The 20,504-nt window shown below is 40.6% G+C and overlaps 1 pseudogene; it reads left to right on the top strand.

Moving 5' to 3' along the window:
- The first annotated feature begins 10,843 nt into the window (after window positions 1-10,843).
- Window positions 10,844-19,609, top strand: LOC118685428 (kinesin-like protein KIF11; annotated as a pseudogene).
- The last annotated feature ends 895 nt before the right edge of the window (window positions 19,610-20,504 follow it).

The raw sequence follows: 20,504 nt of genomic DNA, 5'->3' as shown, positions 1-20,504 counted from the left end.
CAACTCCCCCGCAGGATGCCCCCCAAGGCCCCCAGGACTCCCCAAATTCTCCCCAGGACATTCCAACTCCCCCGCAGGATGCCCCCCAAGGCCCCCAGGACTCCCCAAATTCTCCCCAGGACATCCCAACTCCCCCGCAGGATGCCCCCAAGGCCCCCAGGTCTCCCCAAATCCCCCCAGACATCTCAAAACCCACCCAGCATGTTCCCAAGCCCCCCCAGGACTCCCCAAAATCCCCCAGGACATCCCAACTCCCCCCCAGGAAGCCCTAAACCCCTGGTGGTCTGCTCAAAACCTCCCCCAGGACTCCCCAGAATCCCCCAGGCCAGTTTTGGGGTGCAGCAGGTGCTTTATTACATTTGTACAACGGCGGCGCCGGGCCCCCCCGGCTTTCTATGGCTTGTGCTGGGGGAAAGGGGAGGCCGGGACCCCAAAATCTGGGTTTTGGGGGAGCCAGGACCCTAAAATTGAGGTTTTGGGCAGGCCAGGACTCCAAACTCAGGTTTTGGGGTGGCCAGAACCCCAAACTCGGGTTTTGGGGGGGACCAGGACCCCAAAATTAAGGTTTTGGGGGTGGCCAAGAGTTATAAAACCGCAGAGGCTCGTTTTGGATTTAATAGGACTATTAAAAACTGAACTATATGGGAAGGAAAACACACCAGATGAATTTTCGGGGGGAATGCGTGCCTTTCTAAGCCCAAAAGCATGTGGGGGAACACAATGGCCGGCCGTGCCGCCTCTCCTGGCCAAACTGCGCTGAATTACCCCCCTGCATCTGCTGGTAATGTGCAGTAATTCAACTGCTCACAGGGTAATTCAGGGGGTAATTCAACTGCTCACAAGAGATCTGTGAAAAACGCCAATCACTCGGTTTTTTTAAATTTTAAAAGTTTAATAGTAATAAAATGTTTATAAAAATAGTAATATAATTGGAGTAATAAAAATTTGGAAAATTAGGATTTAGGACAATATGAGACAATGAAAATAAAGAGTTACGGACAGTCCGGATACATCTTTCTGGGCAAAATAAGCCCGAAAAAGGACACCCATTAACAGAGGATTAACCCTTAAAAACAATAACCTGTTGCATATTCATACACCTCATACATGATGCATAAATTCCATTCAAACACAGGATTCTGTCTGGTCAGTGTCAACTTCTTCCTCTGAATCCTGACGGCTTCTTCATGGCTGAGCGAGGCGGGAAGAAGTTCGTTTCCTCTGATAACGGAGCAATAAATTCTCTTTCGGTGAAAGATTTAGGTGTCCTGTGGCTGCTATCTCGGTGCGGGTCCTCTAATAAAAGTATCTTACATCACATAGTTTCTATTTTAACATTATGTTATAACCTAAAAATATATTTAACACACTATTTACAAAAATTAATGCACCACAACTTTCTAACATAACACATATAATATTCACTTTAATATTGTAATTGCCTACGGCGGCAACGCGGGGGTGGGGCCCGAGGTGACGTCACTACAAATGCCCGGATGTTGGCACTACGTCACACCCGGAAGCACACCGGAAGCAAGACGCTCCAACAGCATGATGGAGGGTCCCGGTACCGAGCCTAGCTATGGAGCTGCCACTGTCACACATGGAGCTGCCACTGTCACTGTCACACATGGAGCTGTCACTGTCACACATGGAGCTGTCACTGTCACAGCACCGCGGCACCGACAGGCAAGGTCCAGCAAGCTGAGCAAGTCCCTACAGCCCTGCCAACAGGAGCTGCAGCGCCTTGGATGTTGCGAGCAGGAAACGCCCCCAGCTGAGGCTCAGTGACCCTCTGGATAGAGGCAAAACAGGAGGCTCCAGACTGTGGAGATCCAGAAGGGGCTGAGCTGACTTCATCATCAGAGAGCTGGCAACAGGGCAGGGGAATGATTCCAGCATTCCCAGTGGTGTGAGGTAATGGCACAGCACCTGAAAAATACACAGCCTTTAATTGGCAAATCCTCTCAGAGCAACGCCAGCTAGCTGCTAAACACGGGCTGATGTTGTAAATATGCAAATATGCTTCGATTTATAACTACTGGTGAATTAACCCCATATGATGTGAAGCAGATTGCAGAACTGCTTGGTACTCCCGTGCAATATATAATGTTCAATATATGTATAATGTTCAAATCGAGCAGGAGAACTTATGCAGAAGGTCAGGGACTAGAAAAATCAAGAGCTTCACAGCAGGACCCATGTTTCATTCCATATTTCAAAAATTCTAATAAACTGATAACAAATGATGAAGGTAAAAATACTGAAAAGGTATCACACAAGAATTACAAAAATGTACAGTTGTTTGTTAAATATGCCTTAGAGTTCATAGTACAATATTTGTCACTGCTGTTTACATTTAATAAAATCAGAATTGTTAAGCCTATGGTATCTGATTTTACTGAAGTTATTAAGAAAGTATTACATTCCTGTCTCAGGCATGGGCTGCTGTGTATCAAAGAGATTATAGGATATATAATTTGTTAATAATATAGTAATAATTAGTAATTAATAATTATTTATATTAATAATTTGTCTCTTGGTATTCCTAATAGCCCTGCTTGCATTATTGCTAGATCAAACCTGAAGATTCAAAGAATATAACATCTTAACATTCTAGGTCCATTGACACATGCACGGAATATTAATTTACTAACTTCATAGCCAAATTTCAACCACAAAGTCTCTAACCAAGAATTTGCCACCTATCATCATTTTAAAGCCTAAAGTCACCTGTTAAAGTCAGTAACAAAATTTCTAACTCCTAACAAAAGGAAAAAAGTAGACTGCTTGCACTGTTATTCATGTTAACAAAATTTTCTTGCACTAGAATATTGTCCAAAACCAATGTTTTGTTCCTATTTTTATTTACTATGCAAAGAAAAAAGGGGGGAAGGTTGGGGTGAATGCATTCCCCCTTTTGAGTCTTAAGTAACATCACGTTCTCATGTTTCACAATGAATCATGTAACAGTACAATGATCCTGGTCACACTCAGACAAGGCATGGTGGCCACTCAGGAGGAAATCCTGCCATCCTCAATCTTGTGGAAAAGACAGTCCATGACAGCAGACATCAGGTATCTTCCTGCTATGAGGATTAATCTTGCACCCTTGACCCACAGTCCCTTGGAGATCTCTCTGCCCACACATGAACACAGTGAATGGATAAGCCAGCTCTGTGGTGCCCCTCAGGAGTCTCACCAGGAAAAACAAAACCAGAGATTTTTCTGGCATTAACCCTTGAAAGGGTGATGATGTGTGTACAAACTGATGTGAGCACCAGCACAGTGACAGGCAAAGGAAAAGCTTTCTAGAAGGGGTGATGTGTGAGTGAGACAGGGTTTGGTGGAGTCACTCGGCTCATGAAAGTGCCTCAGACTGTATGTGCACTCAAATTCTTTAGCCCTGAATGCTGGATTAGAGATACTCTGAAATAAACACTTTGAATTTAGGTTGTAATGAGTGTGATAGGACATGTCCTTCCCCTCTACCACAGATAGCTGGTGCATAAAGGGATAACCTTGGCTGGAAGGCTCAGCAAGGGGTCATGTCTGGTACCAGAAGGGCTCAGACCCCAGCTAAGGATCAACACTTTAGTTTGGAGAGCAGATGTGGGAAGAGATACAAGAAATATTCTTGACTGAGAGACAGTTTTAAACTATAAAAGACAGACAAGTTATCAGAGAGACAGAAGTCTCTTACACCCTGACAAGCATTCAAGATTTCTTCCTGGAGTTTGGATGCAGATTCCATGGTTACTTTCCTGGGAATTGAGGGAAAGTATCTCGATGTGTGCCTCACCAACAATTAGATAAGAGAGATTGAATCCTAAGTTATATTATTTCTTTGCTGGCTGTAAAATTAATAGGTACCTTTAACCTTACTTGCTTGCTAGTAGTTTTTTTTTGTCTTTATTCCTGCTATTTCCTCTTAGTTTGATTTAAGTCTTTTCTCTGCTAGTTTTGTGTCTATTAAATAAATAATTCATCCTATAATGGACCAAAGTAGTCATTATTAAAGAGCTTGTGAACGGGAGTGGGTTTTGGGGTGCTGGCCACCTCAATAAAGCTACTGCCTGCTGCCAGAGACCTGGGCAAAAAGACAAGGACTTCTCTAAACCCACATCCATTAGTAACAACTGTAGCTTCACATTTCTCTTCACAGAGAAAAGCAAAGTACAATTTTCCCCAATAATATTTCTGGGAATCACATTCTCTGAACCTCAGAGAAAGAAAACACAATTCTTATCATTTGCTGTGCCTGTGTTTGTGCCAACGTGGAATGCAATATGGAGATTGTTTACCCAAAGTGATGGTGTTTTGTTTCCTTGGCCTATCAGGGTGTGCTTGTGTCTGGACCGTCGGCTGACAGTCACGAGATTCTGTGCAGGGTGTGCAGAGTGTGCAGGGTTGAGTGCTTGGCAGATTCAGTTTTAGATGTATAGAATAATATAGTATAATAAAGTAATTAATTAGCCTTCTGATACCCATGGAGTCAGATGCATCATTCTCTCCCCTCGTCGGGGCCATCCCAGCATTGCAATGAACAATGAGGACACGAGACACCTCAGGACCAAGTGCTTTGGTCAGTGCATCCACACTTATTACATTGCAGTAATTGCTAAGGTAGGCTGAGCCAGGTGTCACACCAGGTTTCTCTTCATCAAAAGCAGCAGCAGCATGAAGTTTCCAATGCATCTCAGCACTCATTCCTATCCAGAACAGCTTTTATATTTGATGGTTTCCCTGCTCTCTTTTCCAGCTGATTGAAGAGCTCTGTCTTATTCAGCCAGGAAAGAACTTGCTTTATTTTTTCAAAATTGAAACTCATGCACTTCCCAATTTCATGAAGTCCTGAGCTGGAAGCAAAACAAAACGAGAGTACAGATTTCAAGCTAATGAAGATCTTTGCTCACAGGTAGAGAAAAGGCTATCAGTGCTTCTTGAGGTCTAATTATTTATTGTTGGAGAAGATCTGAGTTTCCTCAGACCAGAGTTTCCTTCAGCTAAGAGCCATTAAAGTAGATTTCAAGAAAGCTGTTTTGGAAGAGTTTACAGTTGACATGGTCTACAGCCAGGTTGGAGGAATATAATCAGAGGAGAGTTATTAAAAAATGCATGGGTTTGTGTTAATGAAGCCAGAGTTTGTTCTTGAGTTGTGTAATAGTCTGCAACACTATAAAACTGAAGGAAACATCCATTACACATTAGCAAAATGTTGAAGACTTTATTGTGTGTATTACAAAATAGTTTAGTCAAACCATATGGAGCCATTTAAAATGCCATTTGCTAACACTGACTTACCTACACTGTGCATATATTTAGTGTTCATTATAATTTTAGAGTGAGACACATCTTTTTTTTAATAAGGTTGACTGTGAGATATAGGCCTATTTTTATAATGGCCTTTGACTTGCAACGTTTCTTGAGTTCCGTAGTTAAATTTGAATTTTAAATATGAAAGTCCAAGGTAATGAGAATTTTGTGTCTTTTATAAAGCTCTATGGAGCTGCAGACCTCAAAGAGCTCTAAATTATTTAAAAATAGAAATAATAGCAACATTTTCCATCTTCACAAAAAACAAGAGAAATTGTTTGATTAGGTATTAACTGTGTTTGTGTTTTTACATACTGTAGGGCTAAGACAGGGAATTTACTGGGGAAAAAGTGAATCTCTGTGATGCTTTCTGAGTCTAAAACCCTGGTTTCTGTTGTCTTACCTGCACACAAGCACCACATTTTGAACAAGTACGTATTTTAGGTATACCACATGCTGGGGAGGGTGGAGGTTGTAAGAAAATAACATTTTTGAAAGGCAATAAAAGAAAAACAGTGGAAGTATAAGGCTGGGGAAAAAATATTACCTCATCCATTCTCGTCTATTCCCCAACTCGTTCGCAGCTGCACCACCCCCCCAGCCCCTGTGCCAGTTCTGGCACAGTGAGCTCATAAGCTCTAATTTTTTTTGGAGACAAATACCATCTGGAGCCTGTGATAACTTTAAAAGTAGGTCCCCAAGAAGAAGAATTGGAATTTGTAATAGACACAGGGGCAGAGAGAACCTGCCTGTTAAATATTCTAAAAGGTTACAGTGTGAGCAAATATATAGTGAAAGTAACAGGGGCAAAAAGAGAAAGTTTTACATTTCTGGTCATTAAAGATGTGGTAATTGAGGGAGGAAACTAAAATTTGGATGGGAGATGTCTTATTGGTCCCAGGGGCAGGTAGCAATTTATTGGGAAGAGTCTTACAAGTGCAATTAAGAATAGGAGTTATATCAGAAAATGGGAAAACGACACCTAGAGTTTTAAAATTAGGCCAAGAGGATGAAGAAAAAAAAAATCAACAAAGTTTGGGCTGGAGAAGGAAATAGAGGAGGATTAAATATCGACCCCATAAGGGTTACAATTGAGAGAGAAGATTGTCCCATGCGTGTATGTCGGTATCCTGTATCTTTAGAAGGACGGGAAGGTTTGAAGCCAGTAATAGAAGGACTAATAAAGGATGGGGCATTAGAACCTTGTATGTCTCCTCATAATATCCCTATTCCCCCAGCAAAGTCTGATGGGAGTTATAGACTAGTACAAGATTTAAGGGAGGTTAATAAAAGAACTCAGACTCACTACCCAGTGGTAAAATATCTTAGACACTTAATAAATAAAAGTAGCTGGAAACCCAACCATGAGAAAATTGCAAGAATTTTATTCCTTCTCCCTCCCTCTTCAAAGAGGGAGATCAGAAAATTACCTAGATTATCGAAATATTATAGATTATAGATTGAGGGGTACACACAGGTAGCAAAATTTGTGTATGAAAAAATTGACAGAAGGAGATTATATAAACAGACCAAAGAAGATATTGTTAAATTAAAAGAGTTAAGTTAAAACTAGCCTAAGTACCAGCCTTAAGCTTACCTTTGTTAGAAAAATCCTTTATCATTTATACATAAATACAGAAAATGGAGTAGCTCATAAAATTTTAATTCAGGAGTAAGGAAGAGTAAAAAAATATCTAGTAGCTTATATATCAAAGATGTTAAAAGATGTTAGACTCAGTAAGCCACAGCTAGCCAGTATGTATTTAAGTTATAACAGCTACTGCAATCCTAGTAAAAGAAAGTTGTAAGCTTACTTTTGGAAGTAAATTACTTAGGTTCACCTCGTACCGTCTGAGGTGTGTTGAATCAAAAAAAAAAAAAAACCAACAGGTAAGAAGAGAAGAAAGAGAAGCTGAAGTAGGGAGGTGGTTAGCAAACTCTGAGATGTTAGAATGTGAAGTGATGACATCTTGGTGCTAGAAGAGAGCAGAAGTGTGAATGCGGGTTTTTTGCATGAAAGGCAGGGAAGTGTCTTAACACATGGTTGATAGGAGGTTATTCAATGCCGAACTGGGGTGCAGAAAGGGTTTAGCAGGACGGACCCTCCTTGAAGAGAAAAGAGGGTAAGTTGACTAGAGAAAGAAAAAGAATGTCAGGAGCACCTGGGGACGTCAAGTTTGGGGTTGTCAAGGTTGGGAGGTGTCTGCCCGCTCCCTACGAGCGGCGGGGTCTCGGGGGCTGCGGCAGGCACCGATCCATGGAGGTGGCCCGGCGGCGGTGCTGGCAGCAGGGGACACAGGTTTGCGGCCAGGAGCGGGCTGGCTCCGGGGCCAGGGGGGCTCCCAGACTGCCGGGGTCCCGAGTCCTGGATGGCAGCGTGGGCCCGGTAAGTGGGCCGAGAGACAGAAGGAAAGAGAAAGAGAGAGTAGAGAGAGAGAGGGGGCAAAAGGGACCCAAGGCTGCCCCCAGGGTCCCCATGCCCGTGGCTGTTCACCCCTGCTCCGGCTCTGCAGCGAAGTGGCAGCACCGGGGAAGGGCGAAGAACAGCATTGACAGCAAAGCTGTGAAAAGGGGGAGGGTGCTAGCACTAAAAGATAAAATCAAAGCAGAGATTGCTGACTCTCCAAACCTCACAAAGTGGTTTTCCTTTTCTTAAGTAAGAAGTTTTTTGGTTTTTTTCTTTTGTGTGTTTTGTTTGCTGTTAAAAAGAAGGTTTTTTTTCTGAAGAATGGGTTTATAAGGCTAAAACAATTAAATGCTGCCCAAAAAGTAAAAAGCAATAGATGTGATACATCTCATGTTAAAATTGGTCTAGCTTTTCTTATTTACCTAACTATAACTCACAGAAAGAAGAATTTGCCTCTGCAGCTATTAGCACAGCTGGATAGAAGAAGAAGAGGCTGCTGTGGAGAAAGCTTTTAGCTAAACCCAGAAAATTTGGAAGAAAAGCGAATGGTAAAAGTTAATGCAGTATTATCTTTCTTTTATTACTATGCTATTAAGAAGTCCTTTCCAGGTACTACTGAAGCAACAATCAGAATCACAGAAAGAGGGTGAATTCATGCCAGCAGAATCAAAGGACTTGTGAAGAAACCTGAGGAACGGACTATCACATTTAAACCGGGTGATACCGAACTGACTTTCCAATGGGGGACTGAATGGTAATAGTTTAGAAAAACCCAAATGATCCAAGAAATGTACAAAGAATAACACTGAATTAAGAAGTAAGACAATGCTTATATCACTGGTTTCAAGCACTGCCTGAATAAAACATCTCCTTCAGGGAGGAATACTTCAGAGAGAAAGATCAAGACTGTTTTTGTATTCTGACCTTAGCCTGTGAATTGTACAGGGGAGAAGGGGAATTACCATTTCCATTAGTAAACTTTATTTGATTCATTCCAATACTGGACATGCTAGCTGGGTTATAAGTAAATGCTTGAATTGTGAGAATAGTAAGTATTGTGGTTCACAAAATTTATGCTCTTATTGCAAAAAGTGTTAAAGTAATAACTTTGTTTTGTGGATGGGAATAATTAGTGCCTGCTGAATGAGAGATACCTGAGGAACGGTAGGACACCACAGTTAAAGGGTGTCAAAAACAATTTGCCTGGAAATTAGTTAAGAGAAAGTGACAAGGAAATAGAGGGCAAGACCAGATTGGGCTCTGTATTTCGCCACTGAGAAGATCAAATACACCTGCTGTGGGTTGCAACCTCACAGGCATGGGAGGTTGGGAGTATAAGCCATACTGGAGCTCTGTTCTTCCTGTTTCTGTCACTCATTTGTTGTCTTTTCCCTTTCAGGATACCAGCAAGATTGTGTCACAAATGCTACAGAAAGCATCACATGGAAAGAAACCGAAGTTCCTCTTTTATTACACACACCTAGGTCAACAGCCACTGTTATAACCCATCCAAACTAAGAACCTGTAGGCAAAACGGAGTAAATTATTGGATTACAAGAAATTTAGGAAAAAGTGGTAATAGATCTGGAATTGAATGTCCAAAAGGAGAGAGATGGATTTGTTTTACATTTAATCTTGAAGATACGGTTCAAGATTTGGTAAAAAAACAAATAGTAAATGAAAAGGTAAAACCAGCACAGCAATTTAACTCTGTATTGACCCCAAATTATCTATTGAGTCATGTTACAAGACTCCAAGCAGTTATAGAAATGATAGCAAATAAGGCTGCCCAGTCATTAGAGTCAATATCAAGTCAGCTAAGCCAAACAAAAACTGTAGGGTATCAGAATAGGCTGGCTTTAGACTATTTATTGGCCAAAGAAGGGGGTGTTTGTGGAAAGTTTAATATATCAGATTGTTGAAAATTGATGACCACAGAAAAGTCATTCTAGAAAAAGCAAAGGAAATCAAAGAAGAAAAATATATATATATATGCATATAAAAACTCAGGTACCAGTCCAAAAATTAGAAAACAATGTTAAAACCTAGCTAGTGGGGTAATGTATTGGAAGAAATTAAGATCTTTCATTTTATGTGTTACAACTGTTTTTCTATTTCTTCCTTGTGTAATCCCCTGTTTTATTTTGTCAGCATAGTCCAGAAGATGCAAGTAGATAAGAAATATTGCTCAAGACAAATGATTTACAAAGAATAAGAGGGGGAATTGTGAAAAATGCATGTATTTTATGATTGGCTTTTTGCAAATATTAAAATGAATATTATATGTGTTACGTTAAAAAGTTGTGCTGTATTAATTTTTCTAAGTAGTGTGTTAAATATAGTTTTAGGTTATAACATAATGTTAAAATAGAAACAATGCTATGTAGGATACTCCTTTTAAAGAAAGGACTCGCAGCAAGATAGCAGCCATGGGACACCTAAATCTTTCAGAGAAAAAGAATTTATTGCCCCCTTATCAGAAGAAACGAACTTCTTCCCGCCTTGAAGGAGCTGTTAGGATTCAGAGGAAGAAGTTGACGATGACCAGACAGAATCCTGTGTTTGAATGGAATTTATGCATCATGAATGAGATATATGTATATGCAACAGGTTATTGTTTTTAAGGGTTAATCCTCTGTTAACGAGTGTCCTTTTTCGGGCTCGTGCTGCCCAGAAAGATGTACCCGGACTGTCCGTAACTCTTTGTATTTGTTGTGTCATATTGTCCTAATTCAAATTGTCCAAATTATTATTACTCCAATTGTATTACTATTTTTATAACAATTTTATTACTATTAAACTTTTAAAATTTTAAAAACAAGTGATTGGCGTTTTTCACAGTCAGAGTGACCCTGAGCAAGCCTCTTTTTCCCAGCCTGGCAGTTGAAGAAGGAGTTAAGAGTTTTTGTGTTCTCGTTCTCAAGGTTATTTATTGTTTCTTGTCTATAACATTATTTCTCTGACTCGCCGAGGTTGCAATCCCGTCCCGCGGTGCCCCGGGGCCGCCGCTGCTCGCCCGGGCCGGGCCGGGCGCGGCTCAAAGCGGCGCTGGAGGGGGCGCGGGCGGCCGAACCCAGTCCCGGCTCCGCGGCAGCGCTTCGGTGCCGGCCCCGTCCCGCCATGGCTTCCTTCAGTTCCCAGGGCGGCGGCACCAAGAAGGAGGAGAAGGGCAAGAACGTCCGGGTGGCGGTGCGGTGCAGGTAAGCGCGGCGGCCCTTCTCTGGCCGAGCGTTCGGGGCCGCTCCGCGGGAAGGCCCGGGAGGTGCCGCGTTGGTGCCTCCGGGCCTCGGGCGCAGACGTTCCGTGCTCGGGGCCCCGGACAGCCAATATTCAAGCAGCAATCCATTTATTATTTAACATGGTAAAGTATGAGCAATACAGCGCTGGGTACAGTGGGGGAAGTTTGGCCTCCAACTGCACACCGATAGCTGAGGGTTACAGGTATTTATAGGGGTACTCATCAGCTTTTTCAGCAGTTTCTATTTCTAATTTTTTTACTCATCAGCAATTTTTATTCCAAATTATAACATCACAGTTCTATACACTATTGTGATCTTAGTTTCTCAGGATGTATCCCAGAAAAGGAGTATCCCAGATGGTGGCGGTCCAGTTTCTGAAAGAAGAAAGACGAATCCCATCTGATGGAGTCCAGCTCCCCAGATGTGGGTCCACCTTTCGATTGCAAGGACTATAAATCTAACAACAGTGATGTCCAGCTTCCCTTTGGTTGAAACCATAAATCCTTGAGGTGATGTTCATCTTCCTTCCTCAAGCTGTTTTTCTCTGCTTCAATAAGGTGTGAGATAAGCATATTTCCTTTATCTATGTTCCAAAGCTATAGTTTCAAGGATACAAGTAATATTCTAAAATTATACTTCAAAAGGTTATTATTGCAGAGCTCTTTATGGATTAACTACAAGCAAAAAGCAACATCCTTAACGCTTTAATTCCAAGGCTCCTAAATCACCCAGAGTTAATTGCAAACAAAAGATAGGTTCAAAGGCCTTTTTCCATGCTTTATTTTCTTCAGTTATTATTAGAATTCACAGCTCTCCCATTGTCGGCGTCCACACATTTCGCACTCACAAATACACACGTCGCCTGTTTGTACCCGACACGAAACACAGCTTTGTATTTCACGGTGCCACAGGCGCTGTGCAGCTGTGGCCCTGCCGGGCCGCTCTGTCCGGCGGCGGGACCCTGCTCCGGGGAATCGCTGCGTCCCCCCGGAGGGATGGCGGCCAGGGGAGCCCCCCGTACCCCTGAGGGGCCTGGGCACCGCGCTGGGAGCTGCCTGTCCCGGGCACCGCTCTGGGAGCTGCCTGTCCCGGGCACCGCGCTGGGAGCTGCCTGTCCCGGGCACCGCTCTGCGCCTGAGGCGGCCTCCTGTGCCTCCCGGGGAAGCAGCGCTTCGGCACAAGTAAGGCTGTTAGGAGCGATTTTTTTAGAGCTTCAAAAGGCAAAAAGCTGCACTTTCCCATCTTCATTCAGCGCACACCCAGTAGGAAGCTGCGCTGCAAGCTCAAGAAGAACTACGCACAATTAGTATCATATTCGAGACACACAAAACCCCAGGCTGACTTTTGCCCTTCTGTCAGCTCCTGTGGGAAGTCGCTAAGCTTTGACAGCTAAAAATGCTGCTACTTCCACTCTGGTATACCTGTCACATAACTTCATTGATGCAGACTTTACAGGGGACAAACAATGGGATGGGGGTATACTGCTGAAGTAAAAATGACCAAATGTCTTGCTTGATGAGACGAATTTGCTTTTTGGTATGAAATGATAAATTTCATCTACCATAAAATTAGGTTCTCTTTGTAATTCTGAGGTGGTTACTAATACTAGATCTTAAATAATCTTAAAGCACTGGATGTTAAAACTGTAATATTGGCAATGTATAGTGTTTAAATCACCTTTAGAAGTTGGTTTTTTTTTGAGCCAGACCTTCAAATATTAGTTTATGTATTATGTTTTAATGTCTTTTGTAGTCATAGTCTCAAGCTTATGAGTTCTGCTTTTACAGATGCACAATGAATATAGAAATTAAAATCAATTTAGCCTTATGTTTGCAATGCAACTATAAAGCTTCTGAAAAAAATGTGGGATTGATGAAAGTGTTGATGTACTCAAGGCTATTGCAAGAGAATGTTTATTGGAGCATTTGGATTTGAAATACTGTAAAGAGCAGCTGTTTTGTTTTTATCTCTCTTAATTGTTCTGGAATAGCTTTATCAAGTATTAATATTTATTTTAACTAAATATGAGGCTCACTATGGAAGTAGCATTAGGACTGTCTACAGTGGAGTCTTCTGCTTTTGTTGTAGCTCACAGACTAATTGCTATGTCAAGAGTTAGTTTCTAACCTCTTAAAAGTTCTTTGCCCACCCTTGCTCTTGCCCTTTGTGGAGCTTTTTGTTTTTTTAATAGCTTCAGTTTATTTGAGCTAGTAAATATTTCTTCCACCTTTCTTCTGCATCCAGTCAGATTGTCTTTATCTTATAGATATGAAGGTAGACGCAACTGTGTTCTTTGGTGTCCTGATTTGTTCCCAAAACCTGATGGATCTGAGCATATAGCAAATCTTTTCAAGCAGCATGCTTACTGAGCTTTGGTAAAACATGAATTTAGAATCTCAAAATGCATGCATTAGCATTGTTAATATGCATCATATGCTTCATACCTATGGGGATGAACTTGAGATCAAATGTCTCCGTGGCACACCAGGCAGCTGCTTGTGTGGTGGTGATGGTGATGATCTGTACTCCTGCTCCAGCCCAGCTAAATTGCTCCCAATATCACAGCTGTGGGCTCTTGTGCCTCCTGCCATGGACTGGTTCAATGTTTCATGGTTACACAGCAGAATGTGTTCATTGTTCTGTTACTTTCAAAGTCACGAGCCCAAAGCTGTGACTTGCTCCTCTGGACAAGACTTTAGTGATCTTGTCTTGTCATCAGTCAGTCTTGCACCCAGGTGTCCCATGGTCTGTTTAGAATCTGACACTTCAGCCTCGGTGATGTATTGAGGGAAAATGCTAGCCACAAGGTTCAGGAAACTCGAGGTGCCATGTGCTTGTGGTTTTCTTGTGTTTTGTTTTTCTTCTTTAACATGATAATTGAAAGAGTATCTGAAGTGTCTCGAGAGTCAAGATATTTTAAAAAGAGTTACAAGATTGTAGAAGTTATATTTTCAAGCTGACTGCTCAGGTCACCTATATAGGTACCATAGACATTCAGTGCAGTAGCACTACTAAATGAAGAATAAAATAGGATTTAATGTTTTTTAGGGCATTTCCATACGTTTCAGGAGAAATAGTGGCAAATGTCCCTTTAAGGAAAATGGTGTACACCAAGTTTGAATTAACTTAGTGGTGAAACAAGATGCTCACCATAAAGTTCAAAATTTTTATTGTTGCTGTGTTAAATATTTTACTATTACTTTTTACTAATCCACTTTAAATTACTTTTTACTAATCCACTTTCAATTAATGTGGATTTCCCTCCCCCCCCCAAATCTGATGTTTCATTCAGGTGCATCAGTACCTGAAGGTTCTGGTATTGCTGCTTACTGTCCTGCAATTAGTAGGGTCTGTTGGTATTTTTCATGCTTTAGAGTATTTTGTTATCAGCATTTGATTCACTATTGCATTAACTTGCACATTGTAAGTGTTTTTTGGATTTTTTTTAAGGCTCTTATTTAGATAGTTGTTTGATCTGTTTAATCTTCTGCCCCCTGCAGTTGAACATGTCCTGATGCCTGTTAGCTATGTGAGCATCTATATGATCTTGAAAGTGGTTCTAGGCCTGTTAAAAATATGTATATAACAAACAAAAAGCTGTGGATGCCTGAATTGTAAAACAGTGGAAAAAAGGAGAAACAGGGTCTGTAAACTGCCAAATTGCGGCATTTTTTCTTAATTATTAAACAGATAAAGTTAAAAACTTTGGGGTTTTTGCCCAGTTTTACTATTCTAGATCCTTAAACTGAGTGACATTACTGCTTCTTCTGTTTGTGTTCCTGTTAGCAATGATTTCAATCCGATATTTCTGACTCCTGTCCTTTTTGGCCTTTTAATGCCTCAGAACTGAAAGTGAGCTCCTACGCTGTTGTGGACTGTGATCAGGCAAGAAAGGAAGTCAGTGTCCGCCCTGGAGGAGTGACAGATAAGTCATCAAGAAAGACGTACACGTTTGATATGGTTAGTAACTGCTTGGGGACTTGCAGAAACAAGCTGGCACCTAGTGTGATGTTCTGCATTATTGCATGGCTGAATGGGATGTGTTGTCTTGTGCCAATAGGTTTTTGGAGCTCAGGCAAAGCAGATTGATGTATACCGGGGTGTCGTGTGTCCCATTTTGGATGAAGTTGTTATGGGCTACAACTGTACAGTGTTTGCGTAAGTAAGCCAATAATTAGCATTAGGAAACTTTATTTGTATTTTGTTTTCTTGTTTACATTTTTATTTTTATTCTCACAGTTATGGCCAAAGAGGTACTGACTGGTAAGACCTTTACAATGGAAGGGGAGCAGTCACCCAATGAAGAATATACTTGGGAAGAGGTATATTACCACTTCTGAGATTCCTCTTGTCTGTACTGTAGTTCAAAGTTGGAAACTGCAGAAGGCTAAAGAAAACCAAAAGCTGATGCCTTTCAAATTCTGAAGCTGACTTTCCTTAAATGTTTGTAGATTAACAAATAATCTTCCTATGAAAAGGACAATTTAACATCTTAAATGTATTGCACTCAACTCTTGGTGACTTTTATATGGAAGGTCATCTTTATTCTTATTTCTATCCAGTCAGACTGTTTAGTTGAAACTCTACACCCTAGCTCCAAATCTCTTTCAGTACATTTATAAATTAAATTTTTCTTTTTAACTTATAGGATCCACTAGCAGGTATCATACCCCGTACATTGCATCAGATATTTGAAAAACTCACAGAGAATGGGACTGAGTTTTCAGTGAAAGTCTCTCTTTTGGAAATCTATAACGAGGAGCTTTTTGATCTTCTGAATCCTACTCCTGATGTTGGAGAAAGACTACAGCTGTTTGATGATCCTCGAAACAAAATTTTTTGTCTTGAGGCTTTTAGGCTTGTTGGGAGATGTATAATGAGCATGTATTAATTTCTGACAAAGGGGTGTATTATTAAAGGCTTGGAACAAGTAACTGTACACAACAAAAATCAAGTTTACCAAATCCTGGAAAGGGGTGCAGCCAAAAGAACAACTGCAGCAACTTACATGAATGCATAGTCCAGGTAAAAGTCTTCCCCATTTCAGAAACCTTGTTTTGTTCTTTCTTAAAAAGAATCTTACTGAAGAAATAAGCAGATCGTGAAAACATGACATCATGTCTATCACAGTGTAGACTATCAAATGTGGGTTAGAAAGCCAGAGTTACAATATCTTCCTTACCACCTGCTGTGGGATGATTGCAATAGGTGTCTGGGGTGCCATGGTTTAACCCCAGCCAGCTTCTGTAAAATTTGCAAATTAGGTTGTGGAAGCTGGGGATGAGATTCTATGGCAATAAGGGCTGCTTCATATGGTTGCAGGTCATAGAATGTAATAGGGGCACCTGGGTCAGAAATACCATTCTTTTTATTACTGCTTTCACATTCTTGAGCTGCAGATGTGAAATCTATATCACAAGTCGTACTAGAACAGTAAGGAATGTACCCTGTCTGTAGTATATTTTAATTTCAGTATATACTGAGCATGTCTCTCTACTGGTGGAAGGAAATGGGTATTTTCTAGCACTGATTGGAACACAGAACTCATTTTGTCTGAGATTCCAGGGAATTTTTGAAATTAACGTGCCTCAGGTGTTGTTTTATGTATGGTCAAACTGGTGTAATTTGATATCTATGGCTTTCTATATATGGCAGCTTCCTGTAGTAAAAGCTTATTAAAGGAATAAACTCAACCTAAAATCATTATTACTATGAGAATGGTGAAACACTGGAGCATGTTGACCAGAGAAATTGTGGGTGCTCCATCCCTGGAAGTGTCCAGGGCCATGTTGGATGGGGCTTTGAGCAGCCTGGTCTAGTGGAAGGTGTCTTTGCCCATGGTAGCGGGATTGGAGCTAGATGCAACCATTCCATGATTCTATGATCTTAAACTGTATTACTAATTTTGATTGAAAAATTAATTGAACTTCTAAATTTTTAATATTGGAGTCAACTAGTTGGCTGAATTTTCTTAGCCTGCATAAGGAAGTTATGTTCTTTATTCTCGCATTCTGTGAAACTGTTCTTAGCTTAAGGACTGAAAAAAAAATCTGCAAATCAATTTTCATGTGATACTTGTGAGTTGAGAATACTCAAATGTAGGCAAAACCAAGGCATTTCTCTTGCTTTCCCTTGAAATAAGAGAAAATCTATAGGATTGAAGAAGTCAGATGTCAACCAATTGCCTCATCACTGGTTTTAAATACATATTCATATACACACACACAAAATTATACTTAGCAGAATAACTTTGTGTATTGCAAATGTAATTTGTAGTTCATGGGCTAAATGTATTCAATAAAGAGCACAGAACTTGCAGCAGTCATATAACAACTAGATATTTGGCTTTAATGGAACATCTGAAACTGGTTTCTTTTGCAGCCGTTCCCACTCAATCACCATCCATATGAAAGAAACAACAGTAGATGGAGAAGAACTTGTTAAAGTTGGAAAGCTAAACTTGGTAAGTATTTGAACTAAGTGTCATTGATTAACAGATTGTCGGAATTTTTAGCCATGTACTAGAATTTATTAGAGTTTTTTCCTGATAAAGGAAAAAATTATTGTTCTCATAAAGTGGAGTATGTTTGTCACTCTGAAAAATATCAGTCCCATTTGTCACCCCAGTGTCTCCTGAAAAACTAGTAAGCTCTTTTATTTGTTCTGCAAGACTTTGGGGCAAGCATTCTTCAGGGTGATTGAGACTGAAGCATAACCTGCCTTTCAGGTTGGTCTTGCAGGAAGTGAAAACATTGGTCGATCTGGGGCTGTTGACAAAAGAGCTCGTGAAGCTGGAAATATCAACCAATATATCTGCTGACACTTGGAAGAGTTATTACTGCTCTAGTGGAAAGAGCCCCTCATATTCCATACAGGGACTCTAAATTCACAAGAATCCTTCAAGACTCTCTTGGAGGACGGACAAAAACATCAATAATTGCCGCAATTTCACCTGCATCTGTAAATCTTGAGGTAAATTTAAAGTCTGAAAACCTATTCCTAAAATAAGTAATATATTTTGCTAATGATACAAAAATAGGAGTTAATTCATAGCTTGACCTAGTGTTACATCTATTTTTCACAAGGAAACATTGAGTACACTGGAATATGCCCATAGAGCAAAGAACATCATGAACAAGCCTGAAGTTAATCAGCAGCTAACAAAAAAAGCTCTTATAGAGGTAACTAGACATATGTCTTAAAAAATGAAGTTACAGGTTAGGCATGACTTCTTGTTAATGTAATCTTTGCTGTACAGGAGTTATGAGTAGGGGAGAAACTGTAACTAGTAGCTGTGTTTCTCTGGAATTATTTTAATTAATGAACTGATGCTTTTAAACTAAAGCTGCACTCACATAGCCATGGTCCCTGCAGATACTGGCACTGTTAATAAGACTGAAGTTGAACAGAGAGCTATTGCTACTAGCTATGACTGTGGGGATTATATGTTTGCAATTTTGCACTTTCCCTAGACCCTTTTGCTCTACCAATGTATCAGTGTAAACTTCTTGGTCTGTTAATCTAGGGGTTTTCTTGCTGGGAAGAGCATATTTTCTTGTTGTGGACCCTTTAAAATAGCTGTTGAGCTTCTGTATGTCTACAGTCAATCTCTTGAGTAAATGCAATCTATTAGGAACCTTTTTCAGTAGTTACATCAAGTTTTTTTCTCAGAACACTATGTACTGCATTGCACATGAGCAGAAGTCTTTGATTTTTTTGTATTTTCTTAACATTGGGTATTTTCTTTAAATCCCAGCACAAAAGAAGTCTCAAAAAAGGGTAAAGAGGGCAAATCTGCAGCTCCAGTGGAGAACAAAATGGAGGATATGACAGAAGAGCTTCTTCAGAAATCGAAGCATCTTTAAGATTGCTGAACTAAGATATATCCTGTGCAGATCCCTGGTTTTAGATATTTCTGTCTTACTGTCTTACTGAGCCACAACTTTTTTTGGTATTCTCAGTGTCTCTATGTAGTGTTATAGTGATGCACAGTTGAATAAAAAGATTTACCTGATCAATCTCTTGCCTTGGTTCCATTTTTATATGTTGCAGCTTGCGAAGTTTTGAGAAAAAAACCCGCCCTGCAGATTATAATGCTGTTATGTTAAATATATATATATATATATATATATATATATATATATATATATATATATATGGTCAAGTAAGAAATTATGTGTTTCTCAGTATGGTCAAGTAAGAAATTATCTGTTTCTCAGTAGATCTAAAATACCAGAAGGAGAAGTGGAAATCAGCATTATGAGTTAGCATTTTATGTATTAATTAGCTGTAAATAAGTGTTCTGCTTTTATACCTTCTTTTTATTCCAGCTCCTCTGTTTTTACTGTAATACTTCAACTAAATTAATACATGGAAAACAAATGTACAAGCACCTTGCTCAGAGTAAAACTTACCTAATTTTCTTATGGTGCCAGGTCTAATTTAGCTAAAACATCAGCTATGTCATCAGTCTTGTGCTGTCAGAAGAGGATGGTTCTCTCCCTTGTTTCACAAAAGACAATAGTTTTATTTCAGTGCCTCTTCATTCTGTGAAGTCTTACTGCTGGGTCTTGGGCTTTTTGTTTGTTTTAACCCCACTGTTCTTCCTCTTAACTTGCAGATGCAAATTCCGGCACCTAAAACTTAATGGGCTTAATTCTCCAATCTCTAGGTTCCATTTTCTTGCACTCTATGCCTGTTAACACTGATTAGATATTAGCATAATCTTCCACAGTGGTTCGATGAATCCTTGATTAACTAAAAATCAGCCCCAAAAGTTGATCCCATAGCTGTATTGAGTAGCCTAAGCCAAGTGGGAGGGGTTTGCACAAGCCTTTCACCCTGCTACATTTTCCCTGTGGAGTTGACAGGATTAGTATGAACCAACAAACTGGAATAGCCAGTGACAGCAGGCTTGCATCCACAAAATCATGCCATATTTTGTGTTCCCTGTCTTGATCCTCTTTGAAACTCTCTGCCTTGACTGTTTGGTTCCTGCTGCATGGGGACAGCCTGCTTTCCTTAGCAGCTGTATGAATTTCAGGGGCTGCTTCACATTTTCTCTTTTTCTAAAGTAGCCCTCAAAGTCGTGTTGTCCTTTGTTTGCAATGCTGGCAGCGATCTGCTGATCATTGTTCCACTGGCCCAGGTGTCTGGAGGCCACACCAAAGCCGAATAGGATGAAAAATCCGGATGCAGAAGATGTCCTGGCCTCCCTGTCCGTGCCTCCTCTCCCACTAGATGGCCCCAGCACTAAAGGTTGGTCTGAGCTCAGGTGCCGGCTGCTAAACAGGACTTGGAGACGCAGCTTTTGCCAAGCTTTTCCTCAAGCATCTGTCAAAAAAAAAGTTTCAAAATCTAATATTGAATTTTTGCTTCCATATGGAGAATTCTGTACTCGAGCTTCAGTAGGGGCTTGCTTTATGAGGAGCTACACTGGTGTAAAAGATGATCTAGTGCATGTCTGCGTTACTGCAGGGCCACTAGACTGTCCTGGTGACCAAATTCTTGTCCTGGCCTGCTCTCTGCTCCCCACCACATGG

This window comes from Molothrus ater, chromosome 2 (genome assembly GCF_012460135.2).
Source record: "Molothrus ater isolate BHLD 08-10-18 breed brown headed cowbird chromosome 2, BPBGC_Mater_1.1, whole genome shotgun sequence".
Lineage (NCBI taxonomy): Eukaryota > Metazoa > Chordata > Aves > Passeriformes > Icteridae > Molothrus > Molothrus ater.
The sequence above is the reverse complement of the archived record's forward strand: the minus strand, read 5'-3'. Positions and strand labels throughout refer to the sequence as shown.